Consider the following 25,342-nt stretch of genomic DNA (forward strand, 5'->3'; position numbering starts at 1 on the left):
GAGATGACATAACTGAATCCAATGATGAACTGCCTTTAACTATCATTTTGCATCATTGACACTGTTTTCCTAATGAATGTTGTTCAGTTGCTTTGACGCAATGTATTTTGTTTAAAGCGCTATATAAATAAAGGTGACTTTGACTTTGACTTATGGTCACTGATCCTTACGGTAGATATATTATTGTATCTGAAACCATAAACTCATTCCCGCTGACTTTCTTAAACATCTATGGTACAAACACCAATGACCCTAATTTCTTCAAGAAGGTTTTCGACTTGCTCCCTGATGGGAGTAATTCTAATATAATAGTCGGGGGAGATCGGAATTGTTATTTAGACCCTTACTTAGATAGATTATCCACTCGCCCTCCCCCAGGAATTGCGTCTGTACGTGGGCATATTATTTCTTATGAATCCGCTTCCAAAAAGGAAAAAGAGAGGTCGCTTTCAGAGATACAAACTATTCTTCCTACCCTTGAATTGGCATATCAGAAGTCAAAATCTAAATATTATAACAAAATAATGAAGCCCAAGTATGAGTACAGCTGCATTTTTGATGGTCAAATAAATAACCTTTTCGTGAAAATGCGGCAGAGACAATTTGAAATGGGGGATAAGCCTGATAGGCTCTTCTGACTTTACTTTGGAGGAGATAATCAATGCTGTGAAGTCATTTCCAACTGGGAAGGCGGCTGGGCCAGATGGATTCTGTGCTGAATTTTTAAAGAAATTTTGTTATATCCTTGCCCCGCTCCTCTTAGGAATGTTAATCTGTTCTAAAAAAGAAAAATAATTGCCTAGTTCATTATACGAAGGCAATATCTCTCTTATTCTAAAGAAAAATAGGGATGAAACTGACCCAGCCAACTATAGGCCAATTGCACTTCAGAATTTTGATAGAAAAGTTATCACTAAAGCGTTAGCTATTCGGCTTAATAAACATCTACCCTATATCATTAACCCTGACCAGACTGGATTTACCCCTGGCAGATTCTCTTTCTCTAATGTACGTCACCTTCTCAACATAAAATACGCCAATCATACAAAGGCAAATGGGGCAGCTATCCTGTCCTTGGATGCGCAGAAAGCTTTTGATCAGGTCGAATGGCCTTATATGTTTACGTCATTACAACGGTTTGGGTTCGGCGAGGCATTTATATCATGGGTCAGATTAATATACGGAACTGGATTCTATAATCCTGTCTTATTTTTGGAATTATAAGACCCACCGGATTTCTAAGTGTCATCTACAAAAATCCAAGTTTTTGGGTGGACTGGGTATGCCAGTATTTAAACATTATTATTGGGCTGCAAATATTAGGGCTTTAATGTTCTGGCTGAAGGGGGCACCGGGTAATGAGACCCCTGAGGCCCCCTTGTGGGCACAAATGGAGACCAACTTGGCTGTTGGTACCTCCTTAAAGGCACTGCTGTTCTCCAAATTGGATAAGCCCAAAGAGTTGAATAAATTAGTAAATTAGAGTTGAATAAGTTCTGTCCCTGCCGGAGACCTCTGTCCATACGCCAATTTGTTACAATCAGTCCTCTTTACCCCCATGGTCTGATAGAACTTATCATGTCTGGAGGGAGAAGGGTTTGGGTTCCATTAAAGACCTTTATATTGAGGGACGGTTTGCATCTTTTAATCAGTTAAGAGAGAAATTTGATTTGCCTCATGCATATTTTTTTCGTTATTTACAAATCAGACATTATGTGAAGTCCAAAATTTGTAATTTTGAACTCCTCCCGGAGAAACATGTCTTTTTCGATGTTTTTTTAATCCTCCTGGCTCTGTATGTCTTATTTCTAAATGTGTTTCTTTATTTGGAAGTTGCCTCTCAGCCCCTACTGTAAGATTTAAAGAGGCCTGGGAGGAAGATCTAGGAGTTGAGCTCTCTGATGACACGTGGGACAGGTCCTTGGCTACGATACATGCTTGTTCAGTCAATAGCAGACACCAACTGATCCAGTTCAAAGTTATTCACCGCTTACATTACACCAAAGCTAAATTGCATAAAATCTTCCCCTCCGTTTCACCAATGTGTGACAGGTGTAAGGTGGCAGAAGATACAGCTTCTCATGCTTTCTGGTTTTGCCCTTTATTATCTGGATTTTGGTCAAGCATTTTTGACTGGTACTCCAAGGCTTACAATAAGCCTCTTCCACCGGATGCTGAACTTGCCATCTTCGGCCTCTCACAGCGCACCTCTAGCCTTTCAAGTGCATTGAAACAGTCCTTAATGCTGGGTATGGTCATGGCTAAGAGACTTGTGCTTAAGAACTGGAAGTCACCCTCACCCCTTCCTTCCAGATGTGGATTATGGATATGATCTCTGTCATACAGATGGAAAGACTGCGACTTTTGAGGACTGAATCTATTGAAAAGTTTTCCGCTGTTTGGGGTTCATTTCTCGGGTATTTGGACAAGTTAACAGCTCAATCGGCCCCCAAAGGCTTCTCCAAGAACTAGGCTGCATATCCCTTCTGGGCACCTAGACTGTTGTGCAGCATTCTACTAATGTACTTTTACAAAAGGGGTTTCTTTTTTTTATTCTTTTTTTTTTTTATGTGTAAGTAATCCGAGCCAGTGTTGTTTGTTCTGTGTTTTTAATTGAAAAATCCTTTAAAATAAAGTATTTAAAAAAAACAATATTGTATTTATCTTGTTTATTATGGGTCACATAATATGCTGCCAGATCTGATCCTGATCTGGGCCACACTCCTCCCATCAACAATCGGCCCTCATGTTGTTTGCCGGATCCCCTCCGTGCCGTCATTGCCACACATGGCCCAGCCCTGGCTGAAAGGGTACATGCCAGTGGAGGCCAACCATGCCACCTTGAGGCCACATGTGGGCCAAGTCCGTTTGCTATGTGGGGTGTTGCTTTGTAATATTTTCAGAGTTGCACTTTTAATTGTACACAGCAATGCTGCAGTCATTTTGGCAATAAAAATTTAAAGATATATTGCAGTAATAAGAAATGTCCCAAGACATTAGGCCGAATCATTTTTAGTTTCATTTTTGGGAAATTCCAGCATTGTTGACATGACATTCAGTCAAAACCTGAAATGTAAATTCTAACAAACTGTATTCATTACCAATATATTGAACCATCTCTTTATGTTTTTCTAAATCCCGAAAAGGGTCCAGACATGAGAAAAGTGTTAAGAACGTGTTTTATAGGATATTTTAGATTTAGGAAATATTACAGACTTGACAAAAAGACCTGAGTTTTTGGGAGACTACATATTTTGTAGACTTTGTGATTTACAATGCACAAACCAGAAGCAACAATATCTTCAGAAGCAAGAAGGGTTGCCCATTATCAAAAAAATAAAATAGGCCTATCAATTCAATTTAAATTTGTTGTTTTTGTTTCAGAGGGAAAAAAATCAATTATATAGATGTGTCATCTCTCTGTTACAGACAATTCTAAAAGAAGAATTTTTGCAAATGCGTAAAAAAATGCTTCAAAAACTTTAACAGAGGTGTCTAGAAGGAATTTAATAGGGCTGCCCCCCACGTAAGATTAGTTGTAGTCGTTCGTTTGTCATTATTCAACTAAACGCAAGTTTATATTAAATTACACAGTCTATTTGTCTATTTAATTGTCTAACACAGTCTATTTAATTGTGAAAAAGGAGACATTTTAATTATTTAAACTAATGTTTTCTTGTCGGCTGCGAGATGATGTAACATGGGTGTGCCTTTAGAGAGAAATGCAACCTTCACAGATTACATAATCAGGGAGTATTTCCTTTCACTTTGAATTGGTTTGTTTAAAAGTAGACATTTCAAGCTTTCGGTAGATTTGTTTTTCATGTTTGTGAGGCACCCCAATTTTAAGTTATTTCATTATCAGAAAAATATTCAAGTGATCTCAAGGACGACTCCCTGTCATGTATGCACATTAATAATTTTCTGCACAAACACTTGAATATGAATAGTAATAGAGCACATTTCTTTTAGGTTACAGTATGGGATCCGCATTAAAAATAAATCTTCACAAGTCTACAGGTGAGACAGATACAGTTACAACCTGTAAATTGAAGGGTTTTTGAAGTTTTAACATGATCTAATGGCTGATGCCGCTCCAATTTGTTGATCATTAGTTGTTCTTGATCAAGATTAAATGGATGCATGACTCTCATAAACTTGCTTTAATAAATCGCTTTTGCATTAAAGGTCCCGTTTTTTGTGCTTTTTTGAAGCTTTGATTGTGTTTAAAGTGTGCAATATAACGTATTCATGTTTCGCGTGTAAAAAAACACAGTATTTTTCACACAATTCACCTGTCTGTATACCGCTGTTTTCACTGTCTTAAAAACGGGCTGATGACTTCCTTGTTCTATAAAGTCCCTCCTTCAGAAATACGTGATGAGTTCTGATTGTGCCAGCGGTTTCTGTTTTGTGATGCGACACCAGCTGAGCACACGCTGCCCTCCTGGAAACGCGATTGGGCTAGTTTTGAGAAGCAAGTGGGCAGGAGCATGTGCTGGAGATGTACTTATAATCACAGGAGCGTTTTTACTGACGAGATGTGCATGAAAATCATCTAGTTAACAAATCTAAACAGCGTTGCCCTTTGTGTAATAAGTTACAGAAACTGTTGAACGAACCAATTTAAATAATAAAATACACTTACCGGTTGTGGTCCATTAACAACGCCTTCTCCAGACAAAGAGGGAACTGCTCCATCTTTCAGGAATAATCTTTTTGCGAATCCGGCATTAAACTGATTGAGAAAGCTGTCCTCAGCAAGCTGTGTTCAGCAAAATGTGCTGCACATAGTTTTACATGTGGACTATAATTTTCTGGAACCAAGTTAAACATAAATTGTAACCATTAATCTCCAAGTACAGCATCACTGGGAAGGCCAAACAAAGGTGATTGGACTCCGAGATGAAAATAACAGCGTTTCGATGACATGGCGACACACACAAACGCAGCTCTTCCTCCTTCTCTGTCGGAATGCAACAAGACCATGTCCCCCTGTTTGTGTATTCCTGTGGGCGGAGGTTAGTCAAAAAACAGTTTTAGTGACGTAATTACTGCAGGAACTAGAGGGATGTAGTCCAAACAGGTCGTTTTTGTAGGCGAATTCTGTTAAATAATATATCTCACTTGGCATTGAACTTTGAGCTTTAGAATTTACAGATATTATTTATACTATAACAACAACATTACACACTAACTAAAGCATAAAAAAACATGTGATCACTAAGAACGGGACCTTTAAATAATAAAGAAACAAAGCAGGTTAAATTAAATATTACAAATAATTATAAAATGCTATAGACTGAGAATAATATTGCAGTTTCACATTTTGCATATGCATTACAAAATCAATAATTTTTTACATACAATTATAAAGAATAAAACCAAACAAGATTTTTAATGAAGACAAAAAATGTAGACAAATAAGAATAAATGTTTTGCGTCGCACTCAGCATCATGTGTGCTGCCCAAATCTTGCACTCTGATATAAATAAATTTATATAAATATAAACATATAAATTTATAAAAGCAAGTAAAGGCGGCTCCATAGACTGTATAAAAACATGGACGTAGTGTCCGTGAAGTCACCCATAGTCTCCTGAAGTGTGTTTTTGAAGCCAAAATTGTGTAGAGCGGGCCGTCGCCATCTTGGCAGCGCGTCACTGCGCGACTCTGCCGGACAATCAAAAATGGGCAAAAAGGCGGGAGCTAGTTGCTGAAGCCACACCCACCTAGCATAATGGCAGTGTCAGCAGCGGCAATCCACCTGTCACTCAAGTGGCTACGCCCTTAATTATGCAGAACTTTAAGTCTTAATATAATTTAAACGGATGAGTTATAAAAAAATTCACCCCCCTCACAGTTGTCATGAAGGGCAAAATTAGCTATTTAGATCAAAATCATTTTTTGAACCAGGCTGTAAACATGTTTTTTCCTGCTGTAAAGTTGAGCATTTTAACATGGGGAGTCTATGGAACTGACTCCCTTTTGCAGCCAGCCTCAAGCGGCCAGTCGATGAATTGCAGTTTTAGTCACTTCCTTATTGGCCTCACGAGAGAGAGCGGGAGGTTGGCGCTCGGGCGGCTCCCTTTAAAATCACTGAAGTTGTCAATTAATGATGCTCATTCTACATTGTGTGCACTTTGTTGATTATAATGAGAGAACTTGAGTTTAAGGGTAAGGACGTTTTATTAATCCGTCCATTCTTTTCAGGCAAAATTATTGCCTCACATTTTACATAAATAAAGAAAATAATTCATGAAACACGCAACTATTTCTTAATAATATTTCTCAATTGACTTAATAAAGTCAAAATAAAGGACGGGTAATGCATAACAAAGTATGTTTGTGTCAAAAATGTATGCTGTTTTATTAAAGGAATTTGGCTTGACATTTATCCTGCTTGAATTCGCACATAACTTCTTAAGCAGGCCTACTAAATTTTCATCTGTGAATATTAAATATTTTAACTACATTGTTTTTACTTCTATTTCCCTGACTGCCACCATCAAATGTAACACATAGGTGAGGCAAAGCTGATGGCTGTTTGCGAAACTGTGCTTTGATGCGTTTGTTTGATAGCTTGTGGTTAAAGCGTCACTCAGCGGTCAAAAGCTTTGCAGACGTGGCGGCAGCGGTAGAAAGCACACTCTGTTTGGCCACCTACTGTATGCTGTTATTGTTCTTTTTGTGCAATAAAATAAATTCATAAATAAAATAAAATAAAAACAAAGAAAACATCAACAAAATACATATGGCTGCAAACCAAAGATTAATAAAATAAAATAAAATAATAGATAGGATGAGGTCTTTGAAATGGGACAGCCTTCGTCGCATTGTTGTGTCACAATCAGCCTTCAAATATGCTCTTTTGAAGTGCGCATTTGAAGTGTGATTGCTTCACAGCATCATGAAGTAAGCTGTCCCAGTTCAGAATGCATCCTCTGAAGGCTGATTATGTCACCACGGCACGTCAAAGGCTGACGATTTTCAAAAGCGACTTCAAATGTGCCCCTTCATTGCCAGGGAAAGTTAAGTTAATACATATGATGGACACTTCACACCCTAGCATATCCCAGAATCACTTGCACGCTGATGACGACAGTTTTTATATTCAAATAACACCATGGGTGAGAGTTCTGTGAGGGAATTCTCTTTGAAATGTAAGTATTGTCTTTTCATTTACTCAAATACGAAATAAGTGTCAAAAGCCCACAAACAATAAGATAACCACTATATAAGGCAACACTCTTTCCCTTTGTTGTGTTTTTGTAGTGCTGTCATTCAAGATATGTCAAGTCAAGTCAAGTCACCTTTATTTATATAGCGCTTTAAACAAAATACATTGCATCAAAGCAACTGAACAACATTCATTAGGAAAACAGTGTGTCAATAATGCAAAATGACAGTTCATCATTGAATTCAGTGATGTCATCTCTGTTCAGTTTAAATAGTGTCTGTGCATTCGTTTGCAATCAAGTCAACGATATCGTTGTAAATGAATAGACCCCAACTAAGCAAGCCAGAGGCGACAGCGGCAAGGAACCAAAACTCCATCGGTGACAGAATGGAGAAAAAAACCTTGGGAGAAACCAGGCTCAGTTGATGGGGCCAGTTCTCCTCTAAACAGACGAAACCAGCAGTTCAATTCTAGGCTGCAGCAAAGTCAGATTGTGCAGAAGAATCATCTGTTTCTTGTGGTTTTGTCCTGGTGATCATCTGAGACAAGGTCTTTACAGGGGATCTGTATCTGGGGATCTAGTTGTCCTGGTCTCCGCTGTCTTTCAGGGCTGTAAAGGTCCTTTCTAGGTGCCGATCCACCATCTGGTCTGGATACGTACTGGATCCAGGTGACTGCAGTGACCCTATGAAACAGACTAGCATAGATGCCATTCTTCTAATGATGTAGCAAGTACATCGGGTGTTATGAGAAGTGTTCCTGGTTCCAGTTTACCTAATTAATGCAGCCTAAAAATCCTTTAACGGTTTTAGATATTATAAGCATATTACTGTGTTATGTGTAAGCCAGGTTAAAGAGATGTGTCTTTCATCTAGATTTAAACTACAAGAGTGTGTCTGCCTCCTGAACAATGTTAGGTAGGTTATTCCAGAGTTTAGGCGCCAAATAGGAAAAGGATCTGCCGCCTTCAGTTGATTTTGATATTCTGGGTATTATCAAATTGCCTGAGTTTTGAGAATGCAGAGGACATGGAGGATTATAATGTAACAAGAGCTCATTAAAATACTGAGGTGCTAAACCATTCAGGGCCTTATAAGTAATAAGCAAGATTTTAAAATCTATACGATGTTTGATACACTGTTAAAACTGTTACTTGGATCTAACTCAATAAAATTAAGACAACATTTTCCAACTACTTTTTGCAAGTTTAGTGAACTTACTGATATTTTGAGTAAGGACAACTTAATAATATGCATTTCAATGTATGCGGAAATATTAAGTAGCATTTTCAGAAAAAGCCAATAAATTGAGTACAATCAATGTAAAAAATATCAGCATATTACACACATTAAACTTAATTAAAATAGGTAACATTTAAATGAAAAATACTAGTTAATGTCTTCTGATTTATTAATTTTAACCAATTTGCCCTTTCTTGTTTTGGAAGTGTAAACTGCTTCAAATAATGAATTGCTTAGCTACTGTGTCAATTTCCAACATTTATTAATTGCCATATACAAACAGCAGCAATGAGCTGTACAGTGTAAACCAGGGGTTTTCAAACTGTGGGTCGCGACCCACTCGTGGGTCACGGAATGGAACAAGGTGGGTCGCACAAAGTCACTTGGCTGCAGCTAATTTTGCGTTTCAATGACACACAGACACTAACACAGTTCAGTCTAGGGCTGCACGAATGTGACGAGTGGGGCGGGGCCTAGTGCCATGGGAACAGAGCTAGGCCGGTGGAGTGATTGGGAAATGAGCAACACTCACCGGTCTCAAGAACCACGGAGGAGATCGGAAAGATACAAAAGAGGAGCGATGACAGTGAAGGACGAGAGAGGACCAGGCCTGGGTTTTATTTTGTGTTTGTTTTTTATTTGTGCACGGCAGTCATCCGAGAGGGGCTGTCGCGCTGTTTTGTGTTTATTTGGTTATTAAAACTTTGTTTGATTGTCCGCCGGTTCCCACCTCTTTCCACGAAGGAGTCATCGAGGCGGTGGGCTGGAGTGAGTTCGCCCCCCCCCCCCCCCCCCGGCAACTCACTCCAGCCCACCACATCGAGCACCCTCGGCGGCAGACTCCTTCGCCCTGCTCGATGGCACTGCGGATTCACCCCAGCGGCGAAGGATCTTCGGCAGCGCGCCCCTCCTTCCTCCCTGGCTTCGGCACCAGTGTAAAACATTAAAATCTTCACAATCACAGGAAGAAGGAGGCGGGAACTGGGAACCCACTCATCACAACGATATAGCCCACCAACATTAATAATGAACTGCAATATCCTTAGTGTGATTTTCAAATTGCAATTAAGTCCGTGTGCGTTGCGTGTTTTGAAGGTCTCAGAGCAATGTCATTAAAAGGTTCAATCGGTCTTTTTTTACCTATTTCACAATTATTTTAATCTCCAAACTGTTTTAGATAGTTCTGCTTTGCTTCTTATGCTTTTCTAAAAAAGTGTTGGATTGTGCTCCGTTCTCGCCGACACACACGGAAGGATCATGAATGCAACAAAACACAGCAGCGCAGATCACACTTCACTGGAGTGAGCCTGCTTCACGTTTTTATGGACACTACATATTTTAACGCCAGTAAACAAAAATTAAAACTTGTAAATTTGTAGTGAAATTTTCAGTTGTACTCTAAAATAAAATGGTTATTTTTCTTAAATACTTAATTTCTGTCATAAAAATTTTAAGTAAGATTAGGTTTAAAGTAATTTCACTCGTTGTTTTTTTTTTTTTTTTAATATTTTGGTGGGTCGTGAAATATATTACACTTGTCTAGGTGGGTCGTGGAATGGAAAAGTTTGGGAACCACTGGTGTAAACAACCAATAACATATGTATCCGCTTATAAAGTGCAGGTTAGTAGAACACCTTCACAGTATAGTTTTTTACTTTGTACATACATAATATTAAAACATTTTAATATCAAGTTAACAGGCACTTTTGTCACAAGCCATATACAAACAGTAGCAATGAGCTTGATAGTATAAACTATCAAGAACATCGGTGTTCTTGCATTAAAGCATGACCTTAGCTTATAAACTGCTGGTTAGTAAAACACCTTAACAGTACAGTGTGTACATAACATGAAACATTTAACACTAACATTGCAGACATAGATGCTCATATTCTTCATTTTCAGGTCCTCGTGAACAGTGGTCTCTGCAGCCCCCTTTGAGATAAAAAATAAAGTATTTAAGACAAACAATCTCATTTCTTGATGAAAAACAAATACTCCACCATTACCTGCCAAATGCTGGTTCAGTCAGTTCACATGAACAGTCAGCACAATTTAAACTTGTTCACCAGACTGACCCAAACCTGCTTTGAAACAATACTTACAAAGTAATCAGAGATGAGCTCTTGTCCACTCTCTCCCATATACTCAAAGAGGCATCTCAGAGTGGCATCTCTCTTCTTCACTGCAGTGGCACGTGGGTCCTAGTTAATAGAACAATAATGAATAAATTATTTTTTGTTGGTAAATTCACTCCAACCATGTAATGCCATCATTACCCTAGGTCTGTAATAGTTTTTCTTTTTTATTTATTATAATATATTAATAGTAATAACACTTGAGACAGTTTTTCTTCTAATTAGTCTAATTAACAAACAAAAAAGCAAGATAACTGAAAAACAAACTACTGAATTGATTAATATTGTATCTTTTAACTTAGTAACTACTTTTGACCCACCTGTATCAGTTCCATCATCAAGTTTTTGATGCGTTGACCAGTTGCTCCTCACTTGGCACTAAAGAGCTCTAGGAACTTTGTGGTGTGCTTGTCCAGCTGTGACATAAACGTTGCTTCCAGGGGAACTGCAGTACATCTTCGGAACTCCTCGTTTACCTGTAGGACAGCAAATGTTTGACTTTAAAGATAAGCAACATCTGAACTTTATGCAAAGCAAAAAAGTGAGTACTATCTCATGTCAAAGTCACAATTTCCAAAAAGTTCTCAGAAGTGAGTAGTGTCAGGAAAAACCAAATGCTAAGTCACTTACCTGGAATGGTTCAAAGAGGGCAGGCTATCTTTCCTTAAATTCTGCCACATCAGGAGACTGGGCAACCACTTCCTGTCTTCTCCAGCTGTATGTTCTGGCCATCATATCATTTGTGCTTCTGACAGAGTCCTTTGTCTGACGGGCAGCAATTAAGTCAAGTCTCAGATTCTCAAGGGTGTCATCCGTTTCACCATGTGGGTGTGAGGGCAAGTAATTCACCTCTCCCCTCTTTGGTTTCTTGACATTTTTAGCAGCTTTTTGCTGATCATTTGACTTGTTTCTCAGTGAGAGTTTGAAGTTACAAACACCTCTGAAACATTAAACTGTAACACACAAAGACAACATTACTTATACAACGCACACACGTGTAGATTTATACAGTATGTGGCTCAAGTTAAGAGCTGTTTGAGATAAAGCACATTTGAATTTGGCGGTCGCAGATGTTTGTAGGAAACAGAGCGGTGCTTTTGCAGATTGCACAACGCAAACACGTTAATTAGAGTAAAATCAAACTTTTAAAAATACAAAGAATTACTTACATGGGGTACGTGTAGTATAAATGATCCGGCTCGGGCTCCGTGGAAAACCTTGTTCAATTAAACTCATGGAACAGACGAGCGTGAAGGACTTGCTCGGGCTGGTTCTTCCGTTGCTGCAGGTGGGCGGGTCGTGTCTTTTTACGTCTGGTATAAACTTTTAAAATGAGTTTTGTAAAATCAATTTATGTTGTAGTCCAATGAAATTAATTTTATTATAGAAAATATTAAATTACGAAAATATTCACACTTTTTACTTATTAATAACTCAAAAAACCAAAGAAAGAAAAATAAATTAATTTATTGGAATAAATATAGTTTTTAAAATGAAGTCATATGGGCAATAGCACTGAACGACTTTTTACAGTGGGGAGCCAGTGCAGTGTTAACAGGACCGGGCTAATATGGTCATACTTCCTGGTTCTAGTAAGAACTCTTGCTGCTGCATTTTGGACTAGCTGTAGTTTGTTTACTAGCCGTGCAGAACAACCATCCAATAAAGCATTACAATAATCTAACCTTGAGGACATTTCTACATTTGACATTGAGAGCATAGGCTGTAATTTAGATTTATTTTCGAGATGGAAAAATGTTTTGCAAATGCTAGAAATGTGGCTTTCTAAGGAAAGATTGCTATCAAATAGCATATGTCTACAAATGTGTTATCCAAACTTTAGCACTTCAGCATTATGTATGCATGTCCTGCTTGTGTCATATTTTCTAATGTCTAATGTTAAGATTGCACACCTGTTTTTTATATTTTTCATAAGCGTTTCCATTTTCTTTTGTTTTAGTACTATTCTGGAGAAAATGAGCCTGCTGGGGAAACCTTTTTGGAACTTGATGTATAATCAGATTGAATGGAAGGAGGACTGGAGTTTAACCATTAAATACTGCCTCACCAATAAATTTAAAGATATTATATATAAAGTTATTCATTTGATTTATCCAGTGAGACAAGTAATCTCAGGATTCTTTAGAGACATGGAGACGACGTGTGTCTTTTGTAATACAGAAGAAGAATCCATAAAACACTTATTTTTTGAATGTGTATTAACCCAATCATTTTGGATTGGCATTGAATATCTAATATTAAAATGCACAAAATTAAAAATCTTGTAAAGATATATGTTTAATAATTAAAAAAAAGATTTTGGAGCAAAAAGGTGATTAACTTAATTATAGTGTGTTAATTGTAATTGTAGAGGTGTGTGCTTAAATGTGTTAGTGAGCTGATCTTGAACAGGTGCTGGTGATTAATACTCAGGTGAGGGGGTGCGCTGGGATTGGCTGGGTGGTGAGCCTGACCGACTTGTGACACTTTTCTTTTTGGAATTTTTTTTCCCCTGTATTTTTTTCTCTCTTTCTCTTTTCTCTCTGTTGTTTCTTTTAATGCTATTATGAATATAATAGATAATAGAAGAATACAATCTGATCCTCTGTACATAGTCTAATAAGCAGACAACATTGTTTTTATTTGTAAGACAACTTACAAGACCAAGATATCCAAGAAATGGACATAAGTTATTAAACATACTCTAGGCCACAAAACCCACACACAAACCTCAAGAACGGTGACAACCAACACATGTTAAAAAGATGAGCTCTTTACCTCACAGTACAACAAATAACTAACAATAATTATGAAACAAAAAAGTACAAATGAAGTCAGCAAACAGAAAAACAGTAATGCTATAACAGTAACTGCATAATTTGTTCATGCTGCAATGCATGCTGGGAACTCACAAATCCTAAACATTTCAACAATGTGAAATTCTTTGTTCCATTAACTGTGTTTGATTAGTAGGGGCAACATTTGGGGTAATTATGTTGGTCTGACAAGGATTTTTATGTAGTTTCAAGAAAATAGTTTTTTTTTTTTTTTTTTAGTATTTTATTTAGTATTTGAGACTCAAAAGTAGAGGTCGACTCAAAAGTAGAGGCTGACCGATGTATCGGTTTTGCCAATTAATCGGCACTGAAAGTTGATTGCTGGAACAATCGATTATCAGCAAAAATAGTTTTCAGAGTTGCGTCTATTGTTGGAGCAGCTGAGAAGGCTCTGTTTTCATTATACAGTGCGAGAGTGGCCTCTAGTGGTTGAAATTACCGGCAGCATGTGCTATTTGTTTAGACACATGACGCTGCACGCTGAACAGAGTGAGAAACTTTAGACCCAGATTTAAATGCAGCTGACAGAAAATTCTGGCCTGCCACAGAGCGCCATTCACATAGTTTTCCATTAAATAACATTATACTTGCCCCGAATCTTTATTAATGAACATAATGAATTGTATATTGAGCATTTTCATTGAAACATTTGTCTTTCTGTGGTTCTAATAGTTTGTATGCTTTATTAGAGCTATAATAAAGATTGCTTTTTCCATTTGCTCCATTTTTTAAACACTGAACTTCAAACTTATCTATGCCTCACTGTTCGTTCTTGAAGTAAACTTGTGTCAGTTTGATGAATAAAAAGACCGCTGCTTGAGTTGACGCGACGCATCCGGAGTGTGTGTGTTACCAGTGAGTTCTCCTAGCCAATGTGCTGCTCTTTTGTTTAGATTAGATAATCATTTAGTGTTCGTGAATGTAATCGCGGAATCCAGTCATAAAAACAGAATTCACAGTTTAACGTGGAATGTCACGAAATTTGTCAAAGTTTGAATGAATAAATCTAAAGTAGGTCATTACACTTAAATCAAATCACGATATGGACTAGCATCTGAGAGAGAGTACAGTGTGCTTTGTCTCAAAAACTTTGATTGATGAGGGTCATAAAAATTCTGTTTGGACACCTGTTCCTGTACAGCCCCCACCCGTCTATGACCATCTGTTTATCGATCTCAATGATCTGAAGGAATTTATGACTGTTTGGGAAAGTGTTTTTTTGTTTGGGCCATTGAAAACTGTTCTACAACTATGTGCTTTTAACTTTAAAATGCAAAACGTGGTATGGTTATTAAACGGGGTAAGGGAAGTTTTTATCAAGGTTTTTACATACACAACGCATTTCAAGAAAAAGGTTAAAACATACACGAAATAGAAACAATTTAATGACCTTTTTTTCAGAAAAGAGTAGAAATGGGTCAAGGTATGTATTTAAGTGTTAAAACAATTTAAAAAGTATTTAGAGTTTGTTACAAATTAAATAAAAATAACACTAGGTTACTGATTATCTATATGTCTAAATAAAAAATAAAAAAGTATCAGATACATTTGTTAAACAGTACGTGAGAGTCAAAGCTTGTAACATTACAATTTAAAAAAAGATGTAGAGTTTGTTACCAGTTAGAAAAAAAATACAGAGGTTTGCAGTATTGGTATCGTACCCTGATCTAAAACAAAAAAAAAGTGTCCTTCCAGATACGTTTGTTAAACAGCATGTGGCAGTCAAAATCTTGTAACATTACAATTTAAAAACTATTTAGAGTTTGTTACCAGTTAAGAAATAAAAGAGAAAAACCTTGACTTACCATATTTTTCCCCACTCAAACCACACATACTTACCACCCCTAACACTGGAGGCCGCAAACGTAGATTTAAATGTATGTTAAAAGAATTAAAAAATTTTTTTTTAATAAATCGACATCATTTCTTAATTTATGAAAACATTCTACCTGTTTTTAACATTAGACCAGCATTTTTTACTTTAAAATTAGGATAGCCTATACAAGTTTTCTACAAAACAATTACTGTACCTCTAAGCCACAGAAAAATTGTGTTTATTTTCTTTTATTTAGTTACTTACGCTTAATTTAGTAGCCTAATTCCTTTAATCAGTCTTTTATTTTTGTCATTCTTAACTTCTAACATGGTATATGTGAAAACTCAGAATGCTTACGTCCGGTCCCACTCAAACGACACCCACTAACCACCCCCTAACACAGTGGTTCCCAACCTTCAACTTGCGGACCACACAACCAAACAAAATTAACTGACCCCCCGCTATTGTTGGGTTAATAACTTAGTACTCAGAAGCTAGATTGTTAACTGTATTTATTGAATGAACTAGGGCTGTGCATTATGAAAAAAAAAAAAACTATCGTGATTTCTTTGATCAATTTTGCGATTTCGATTTTAATAACGATTTTGACACACAGATATGCTTTACAGTCATAAATGTATTCAGTATGAATTTGAAACACATTTCCAAAAGAAAACCAATTAGAGCTTTATCAAAAAGTTGTGACATCTCTAGAACAGACATAAGTCAAAATAATCACTATAGTAAAGGTGTAATAAAATTTCTAGACTCATGGCAAAAAATATATAAATAAATAAATCCTGTGTCCGGTGTTAAAACTGTCTCATCTCACTTAAACTGCGTCCTGTGTACTGACAACTCTCTCTATGATCATGTGCTACATATTATTTTTGCACGTTTTTATCTCTACACAGTAAATTTTGCAGTGTTAAAATAACTCTTTAAGAGTTAAATTTAACACTGGACCCGAGTGTATTTGGTCCCACTCAGAATTGGTGATAAAATGACTCTCGTCACACTGTTAAATTTTCAGAGTAAAATTAACTCTGTTTGGAGTTAAAAATTAACACTGCTCAACACTGAATAGTGTTGTTACAATTTAACACTAAAGTAAATTAACTCTGAATAGTGTTACCACAATTTAACACTAAATTAATTTAACTCTGAATAGTGTCACCACAATTTAACACTAAACTAATTTAACTCTGAATAGTGTTGCTACAGTTTAACACTAAGGGGAAATTAACACCAATTAGTGTTATTATTTCACTTTTGTAGAGTTTTTATACATTTTTATTAGTGAAAAACAAATCCCACTCAGTGAGTACACTTTTAAAACCCATTTGGTGTTGCAATAGGTTAAAATGCTGATCAAATAACTCCAGAGAACAGAACAGAAAACAACTTCAACGTACCATTTAAAACATTTATTAAAACACGGTCAGGCTTAAAATACATTCACAAAAAAACATCACGTCTGCATAAAATGGCAATAGGGCACTATATGCAGTGCAGAATCTGTTGTACCATACTTCATTTGGAGATCAAATGGTTTGAAATAACACAGCTCGTTAACATTCACTGACTTTAGAACTCGGTCTGGATGCAGTCTGACTGTAAATGCATTTTTATGGTCATCAAAACAGAGTGTTTCCATCAATGTTCCACATAAAAGTACATTTTCATCTTTCACAGCAATAGTCTTGATCTTATAAAACACTGGCATCTCACATGCTACTTCAGTACAGATAATAAAGTCAGGGCGATACTCTGTGCCATGATGTTTTATCCACTTTACAGAATAGACATGTTCTGATATTTCCACTCCTAGTTTGGAAGCCATCTCCATGCCACCTTTAAGTTCACTGAGTTCCACCATCTTCCCTGGACCAAGAGTCAATCTGTACTGGCTAAAAGACTCCCAGTATATTGCCATACAACTCTGGTGCTTGTTAGCCAATGTTTTGGTGATGTTTTTGAAGCTTTTTAATTGAGTTTTAAAAAATTTGTGTTTAGCTTCATAACGCATACACCACATGTGCAGAATTGGTCCAATTTTTCTTATACACTGTGGGTAATGTATCATTATGTGATGCTTTGGTAAAAGATTTTTTTCGGGAAATAATTTTTTGAATAACTGGTGATGTTCAATTATTAAATGTTTAAGATAAATGGTCATGCCTTCTGTTAGGACTGGTGAGAAAACGATGTTAACAATATGCAGAAGTAAAAGCAAAAGACACCAGTGTTTATCATCTCTCTGCACTAAATCACCAAATAACAGAGGCATGTTGCGCAACAAGCACCAAGATTGTATGGCATTTAAACCCAAATCGTTGCTTCCACCAAACAATTTGACTGAGGGAGGACGGTTCTTCTGCTGATTGTAACCATAATCAAAAGCATGTATTCTACCAGCAAGATCATCAGCACTCAGAAAATTATGCTGAATGTACTGTAAAACAAGTTTACAAGTTTTTGTTGGCTGTGTTGAAATACTTGAGTGAATTTAACAAACAGACCCGTTTGACGCCATAAACAAGAGGTAGTGTAGAGTCGTCTTGTAATCTTTTACAGTGCAGAGCATGCATCTCAGTTGTTCTTAGTACAACCTCAGGGTTATCTTCGGAAAACACAAACTGAAAGCGATCTTTCTCAAGAACACAGAAACGACAGCAATATTGAGCCCCAAATGACTCCAGAAACCCTAATAAGCTGTGTAAGCCAAGGTTATCCCCTGTGACTTGAACAATTGTACTCCTAATACAACTTCCACATACTGGATTCTTAACTCCCTCAATCTCAAGCACTTTTAGATCATTTACTAAAGGCTCGATCATAGAATTAAAACGATACCGTCTTATATCCTGTGCATGAAAGAGGGCACATAAATGAATATTATCTAATGATGAGTTAAAAATGGGGGGGGGGGGGAATTCCTTAATGTAAAATAGATAGCACCCAATTTGTGTATACCTTTTTTGGAACCCAAAGGGTTAGCGAATTTGTAAGGCATCTTCGTCTGTGTAAAATAAAGGATTACTTTTGAAATGTGCTGCATCACTCAAGTCAAAATAAACGCCTTCCTTTGGAACATGCCTGGGTTTAAACAAATCAGTAAGATGCCGATTTTGTAAAATGGCCTTTAGTGTTTCTAAAATGGGAATATAAGGAAATTTATCTGTTACAAAAACTTGATCAAATGTTCCTGTGGTTTTGTTACTTCTGCTGTCAAATCTTGTGCCAAGCACTATTTCAGTTGGTTCAACAGTTCCCCATTTCTCTGTAAAGAGTATCTGTTGTTTGGCCTCCGAATTCAAGAAAGTGAATGGATTTTCCAAATGTTCAATTGAATTTTCTATTTTTCTTTTAGTAGCAATGTCATGTGGAGGCAGACAGAGCAAAGCTGCATCCTTGACCTGACTGTGAATCTCAAAAACAATTTCCTCCATAGATGAAACAAAACCACTTATAGCAGACTGACTTAACCCAGCAACTTTTAGTTGCGCAACAGCCGAAGCACACATATCCAAAGTGCTCTTATTTGACATTAACAATACAGATGTTGTGGCTACCTCTCCAACACTGCCAATCTGATCAAATGTTTGAGAACTAATTTGTCCTTCTGCCTCAGTAGAAGTTCTGCCTCACTGTTGTCAATGGTATCAGAATTCTGGTCACTTTGCTCAGTATGTTTTATATGCAAATGTTTTATAAAACCTGAAAAAGTACCAAACACAGAACTACATCCTCTAAACATTTAAGGCGAAGATTCTTTCCAGGAACAAAACCATGAACTAATCTTAGATGCCTAAGAAGTATTTTTGAACCAGATAACTCATCCTGACAAACAAAACACTTCATGAGGGCAGAAAAACTTTAGGCACCTAACTAAGCAACCTTGCTCTAACCTCAGCAACACGAGGACTCTCTTTCACTTTGCCAACATCTATGTTGTACACAGTGGTCTGAATGAAAGTGTACATGTTGTGTAGCATAATGTTGTAAGAGGTGCCAAAATCAAAGTGTGCCTTAAACAGCGCGTCAAAAGCACCAAGAGAAGATGCTGAATGGCATGCTGATCAAGAACGATGAAGTACTGGTGAATTTAACTCTTCTGAGGTCCCACGGCCAGGAGGTAGGGCTGAGCAATAGCTGCAATTTCTCGAAGATGCTCCTCAATGTTTGTTCCACTCTGAGAAAACCAAGCAAATAGAAGAGAACTATCACCAGTGTGTTAAACATTAAACAGAAGAACAAAGAAAAGAAGAAGAAAACAAAAACAAACCTTCTTAAAGACAACAAGGTGTTTCTCTGCTTGAGAGGCAGATACCTTTCCTGGTCTTTTCCGGCCTTGGGCAGAAGGTGGTATCAGATGCAACAGAAGTATAATTGAAGCGAGTTCACTGTCCCAAACTGTTTAAACACGCATTATGTAAGAAAAATTTGACCACTAATGCAAACTGGAAGTTAAATAAAAAAATAATAAAGAACATAAAAAAAATAAAGTTAAAAAAAAGTATGGGGACTAAATCGTTCACCTTCAAGTTCCTTGGAAAATTTGTTCAATACTATTTCAAATTAATATTTCAAGTGAAAAATTTATCTTAAACATCTTACCAAAATTAGCACCCTCTTCTGAGTCACCAGTAGGAGATTCAGCTGCTAGTAGAAGTTCTTCCAAATCACTGGTGCTAGGAAGCTTTTTGCACTGCTGAATCACTTTTTTCTTGAATGCAGTGGTCCAGTTCTCCAGTTGCTTTCCTGACACTCCTTCTCCAAACATCAGAACAAAGTCTTGCTCAATCTAAGAAGAGGCAGAAAAGGATGACCCAAAATATTTTGTTCTAAGTAATAGACAATTAATTATTTAACCCATGTATGCATTGAATAAACATATTTAGACATCAGTACATTTTGTTGTAATGTTAAATTGATAAAAACTTATGATTATAAACACTTTACCAAGCCTTTAATGTCTTTGAATCATGGAAAGACCGTCAATATATCACTTGACTGCATGGGGTCAAGTACCATGTTGCGGCGATAGTCGAATGTCAATTTCATTTTCTTCTTGATGGCGTCCTCATCAGAAGAATGGCTCATGAATGCAATTGCTTTCTTGCATTTATCCTCACTCAAGATGGTCTCTGAATTAAACTCTGACTGCCATCTTACAGTAGGTCCACCAGACCCCCCTTCAGTAGACGTTCCTTTTGATGAACAACAAAACATTTTAAAAGCTTCAACACTGCTTAAAGAATGATAAACGAAGTTTAATCTTACAAAGGCAACTTCGTAGCAGCAGAACTCCCATGAAAGATGACAAAAAATATATTTATAAAAAAAATAAAAAAGGTAGGAGATTTTCAACCTGTACCTTCAAATGATGCACGTCATTCTTTAGCTAAGCCTCTCTGTATAGTTTTGATAAAAACAGATAAAAAGTATATAAATTCAACAGCAAAATACACCACCTGTCCCGAAGTATGAAAAAATTTCAACACAGAATTAGAATTCAAAGCGGACACTAACGTAGCCATTTTTGGAAAAGGAGTCACTGAGGTACGGGAACAAAGCCACAATTCCTCTGGCATATTTTTCTTTCACCTGCCTTGTTGGTGACGTACTGCAGTAAAAAATAAAATAAATAAAATATGTGTCCTTTGCCTGACTTTAAACAACATCAAGACATTTTAAAACTAGAGACCATTAATACACCAATTAATGATTATGAAGATTACCCATTCTTTTCTGTCATGTGAGCTGCCAAGATGTTAAGCATTTTCCTCCTTGTTTCATCCCCAAAGACTTAGTTCGGTTGTACTCAGTTATTATACACTCCACACCAGGTTTCTGGACAAGAATGGTTTCCACCAACTTAAAGATTATAATAAAAACATATATATAAATTAGTTTTCAAAATCGTAAGTCCCATTAATCAACTTAAATCAATAAGAAATATCAAATTCATGTTCATTTTTAAAAATACATTTATACGTTTTACCAGTCTTTTTCCCCCAAAAATAAAAAAGTTTAAAAAAAATTGATACCCACCTTTTAAGCTTCTTCGTCTAGCCTCATTCGTTTACTTGAGGAAGTTTCTTCAATAATGAACATGTCCATGGATGGAGTGCGGGACCGATTTGACTGCTCATGAGAGGCTTGTGGAGAAGCAGAATCCAAGTCTGGTTGCAGATACATTTTTATGGGGAATTATTGTAAATTAGAAGTATTAAATACATTCCAAACATGTAATGAAATAAATACAAACCTGCACCATGTTTTATGGTAAGAACTCCAACTGAGGGATCTCTGACTACATCCTCAAAAACATCACCATCCACCTCAGTCCCTGACTCATCCAAAACCTTCACATTCTCTGGTACAGCTGGGACACCAAACTTTAAAAATGCTGTAAAAAAAAAAAAAAATCATATGCAATTTTATGAGAAAGGATATATGCCTTAAAAGGTTTTACATAGCGAAGATGAACTTTGAACATCAGGGCACATGCAACATTTGACTATACATTCTTATATAAAATTATAGCCATCCATCAAGTAACATTTAAATAAAATTAAAAATAAATAAATAAAAAAAAATCATAAAATAATACAATGAAAGTATATATTTAGTTATTTTTTTTACCAGCAGATAGAAATTCCTACAGGCTCAGCTCGGTTATCTTGACAAATTTTTGGGCATCCCCAAGTTTCACCTTAACCAGCATGATCTGTAAGAAGTGAGAGTACTGTACAGATTACTGTGTAAAAGGGTTACCTCAGTATCAGTTTATATGATTAGATCTAAGAATAAGTCATACAAGGTAGCAAAAATATTTCACAAATACTTTAGTAAATACTTACATTGGTTAGTGTTTTAGTTTTCACTAAATATAGGCATACATTTACTGATCCAAGTTGCCTAAAATAGAGAATTTAAAACATAGAAAATAATAATACATCAATGACATGCCAACTATACTAACTACACGCATTAAAGCGCATTTTCATTATTTTCTAACATAATATAAAGCATTTGAACACCGTCAATCCTTAAAAATAGGTTGAAGATCACTTCAAACACCTAATGTTACTTATAATAGCACTAACATGTTACCACTCAGATCAGCTAATTGTGTGTCTTACAGCAATAACAAACTTTAATACCGAGAAAATTAAGGAAGGTTCGAGAAACAATTTAGCAGGTGTTTTTTTTCCTTCGTTGAGCAGCGTTGCATCAACACCATCTCTACGCCATCTAACGTGACTTAAAAAATGCGATGGTGGTGATCGAATAAATGTCCTCACAAAAAGTTTAAAATGTCGTTGGACACATTTAATTTGTGAACTGAACTTTTGCAAAAATAGTTTATATAAAATTAAAACAGTTTATATATTATGTTATTATCATATTTATTCGGACTTTATCAAACGTCGTAATACATGCTCAAAAATGACAAACCTACGTTACATCATCAACAATGTTACATGAATTACATACATATAACAGTGCCAATTGCAACTGACGAAAAAAAAATTAAGTTAGATTATTGGCATAATTTAAGCTTTTCCATTCACATTACAGTGTGACGAAAACAACTCTCCAACGTATCAACTTGCCACAAAGGTACCTAATCGGAATTCCCGAAATTAAAATAACAAAACTACACAAATTGCATCAAAATATATCCTATGCAGTAATGTAAGCATATTTATTCACATAAAACATTAAAACTGCGTTTTAGTATGTCACTTAAAAGAGCTTACCTGTCTGTTGGAGCAAAAAGAAAATGGCGATCAGAAAACTTCATTCCTGTTCAGATCTTCGCAGGGGGTAGATTGAGGGGCGGAGCTTAACAGAGTAAAGTTTACGACGCAGAATTTAACTCATGATCATTTTCACCAACACTAGGGGGTATCTTTCACCAATTGCAATACGCATCACAGACAGTGTTTGAACCTGGAGTTAGGCATATGCCCAGTCTGTTCTGTTCTAGCGCTAGGGGTGTTGCAGTCTGATTGGATCGGATAGCATAGGCTACTGCGGGAGGTCAGTTTTTTGTCGCGAAAGTCTATTTAAATATGAATCCTGCATGTCCTGCGTCTCTGTTAATGAATGGCACAGATGCAGGGTTTCATCTACTAACGTTACACACACTGAAGCGCGCGACACGTGACGCTCGCAGTGATTTCAGTGTCTGCTGTCTCACTAAATGAGGACATAAACACATTAACAACATCTCTAGAACTGCTCTGAGAGTCACTTCATGAGCATCTGACCATTCAATTTGAGTAAAACTAGCATCATATCACATACACAGACCTGTAAAGGTATTAATGGAAACCGTCAAAATAAAAGTCCGGCTTTATTTTTCAATAGAATGTGCATAGCCTACTATTAAATGAAACAAACATTATTTTTTAAGGAATAACCACACAATATTTCTTCCATGTTTTATTTTTAATATAGTATATCACATTTGTTTGCAAAAAAAAAGTTAAATTATTCAACCATCTAATTTATGTAAATGTTAATTTGAATTCATTAATAATCTGTCTTTGGAGAAGATGATAGTAATAACAAGGTTAATAGAGATGTACAGAGTGTAAAATGTATTTATTTGAATTTATTTAGGCAATAGTTGTGGTTTATATAGTGGTTTATGATAATGTATATTTGATTATACTTCTATGTAGGGTTGGGTACCGAAACCTTATGGAACCGGTATGCATTGAACCGAATCAGAACACAGATTTCGGTGCTTCATTTCGGTGACATGGGTGTCGGGGGATATAGCATTTAGCTCCATAAACTGTACACAAATTCGCGATCGCCTCAGAGTCAGCCCCATTAATTGTAATATAAAAACAGCATCAGATCAGGGTTAGGTTAGGATGTAAACTTATATTTTCTGCTGACACACTACAGCAAAAGATATAATTTACTGGCTTAAAACCCTTTTTTTGGGTTGAAAATACTAATGTGCCTAAGACTGTACTTTACAAATAAGGGGAAGTCGTGGCTTAGTGGTTAGAGAATTTGACTCCTAACCCTAAGGTTGTGGGTTTGAGTCTCAGGCCGGTAATACCATGACTCAGGTGCCCTTGAGCAAGACACTGAACCCCCAACTGCTCCCCGGGCGCCGCTGCATGAATGGCTGCCCACTGCTCCGGGTGTGTTCAATGCTGTGTGTGTGGATGGGTTAAATGCAAAGCATGAATGTGTCACCATGCTTGGCTGTATGTCATGTCAAATGACATTGTTGCTACTTTATAAAGAATGACCATACAGTCTTACACAGAACTGATTAAAGACAGTGACAGACAGCAGTCATTTTAACTAAATATTAGAGTGACTGACAGAGATGCAATAGAAACATTATGTGAGATTTTGTATTAAATAGTGACCCAGATCATGAAATACATTTATTAGCCTAAGAGTAAGAGAAGCTTGGGAAATGAGAGCATCCAAGGAGCGTGTGAAAGCTATGGATTTATTTTAAATCTTTTTAATGTTCTTTAATATTATCCATTTTAGGCTTTATTTATTTATTTATTTTTATAGAAGTATCGGTTCAGGCACCGTTTAAGCACCGGTACCGTTTTAAAAGTATTGAAATGGCACCGCTATCGGATAAAACCCAATCAAAACCCAACCCTACTTCTATGTTTGTTCTTCTTTAGAAAGCATCATATGCCACAACCAGTGTTTATCTGGGGGTTAAGTGCTCACACCAATTTATTTTTGTACTTTTTAAATTTATTTCTTAATTAATTAATGTATTTTATCTTTGTGTGGCTATCCTTGAAAAGGAAAAAAAGGGGAATTAGCCAAACTGGCCTGAAGTGGTTTCTGTAACTGTGAGAACTACTTGAAGTATTTATAATTTTGGTTTGTTTCTTTATACATTTGGGGAAATGTGCTTTTGGTTGTGTTTATTTTTGACATCTAAATTTCACTGGCACAACTCCCCAAAATTGGAAACCTTGTGGGGAGTCTTCTGCTCACACGGACGGAAATAAAGAACCCCTAGTTTAGATTCTTGGCAGTGTTCGAGTCCTGTACACATTCACACGGCAACAGATAGTTCAGCCAAAAATGAAAAATTCCAAACCTGGAACAAC

At 36.5% G+C, this 25,342-nt stretch overlaps 2 long non-coding RNA genes across 3 annotated transcripts in view; one reads left to right on the plus strand and one right to left on the minus strand.

The window, feature by feature from the left end:
* The window catches only part of LOC132143662 (uncharacterized), a 939,337-nt gene that overhangs the window by 31,722 nt on the left and 882,273 nt on the right, over positions 1–25,342 (plus strand). The gene's annotated exons all lie outside the window — the stretch shown is intronic.
* On the minus strand, positions 21,333–22,145 carry LOC132143072 (uncharacterized). 2 transcript variants are annotated; one of them, XR_009434175.1, is made up of 4 exons: positions 22,082–22,145; positions 21,864–21,948; positions 21,487–21,627; positions 21,333–21,400 (listed from the first exon to the last, which is right to left on the minus strand). It is a non-coding gene; the product is annotated as an uncharacterized LOC132143072 (long non-coding RNA). The 2 variants fall into 2 exon arrangements; XR_009434174.1 differs by having other exon boundaries at positions 21,864–22,099.

The sequence above is a fragment of the Carassius carassius genome, chromosome 7 (assembly GCF_963082965.1).
Source record: "Carassius carassius chromosome 7, fCarCar2.1, whole genome shotgun sequence".
NCBI classification, from domain to species: Eukaryota; Metazoa; Chordata; class Actinopteri; order Cypriniformes; family Cyprinidae; genus Carassius; species Carassius carassius.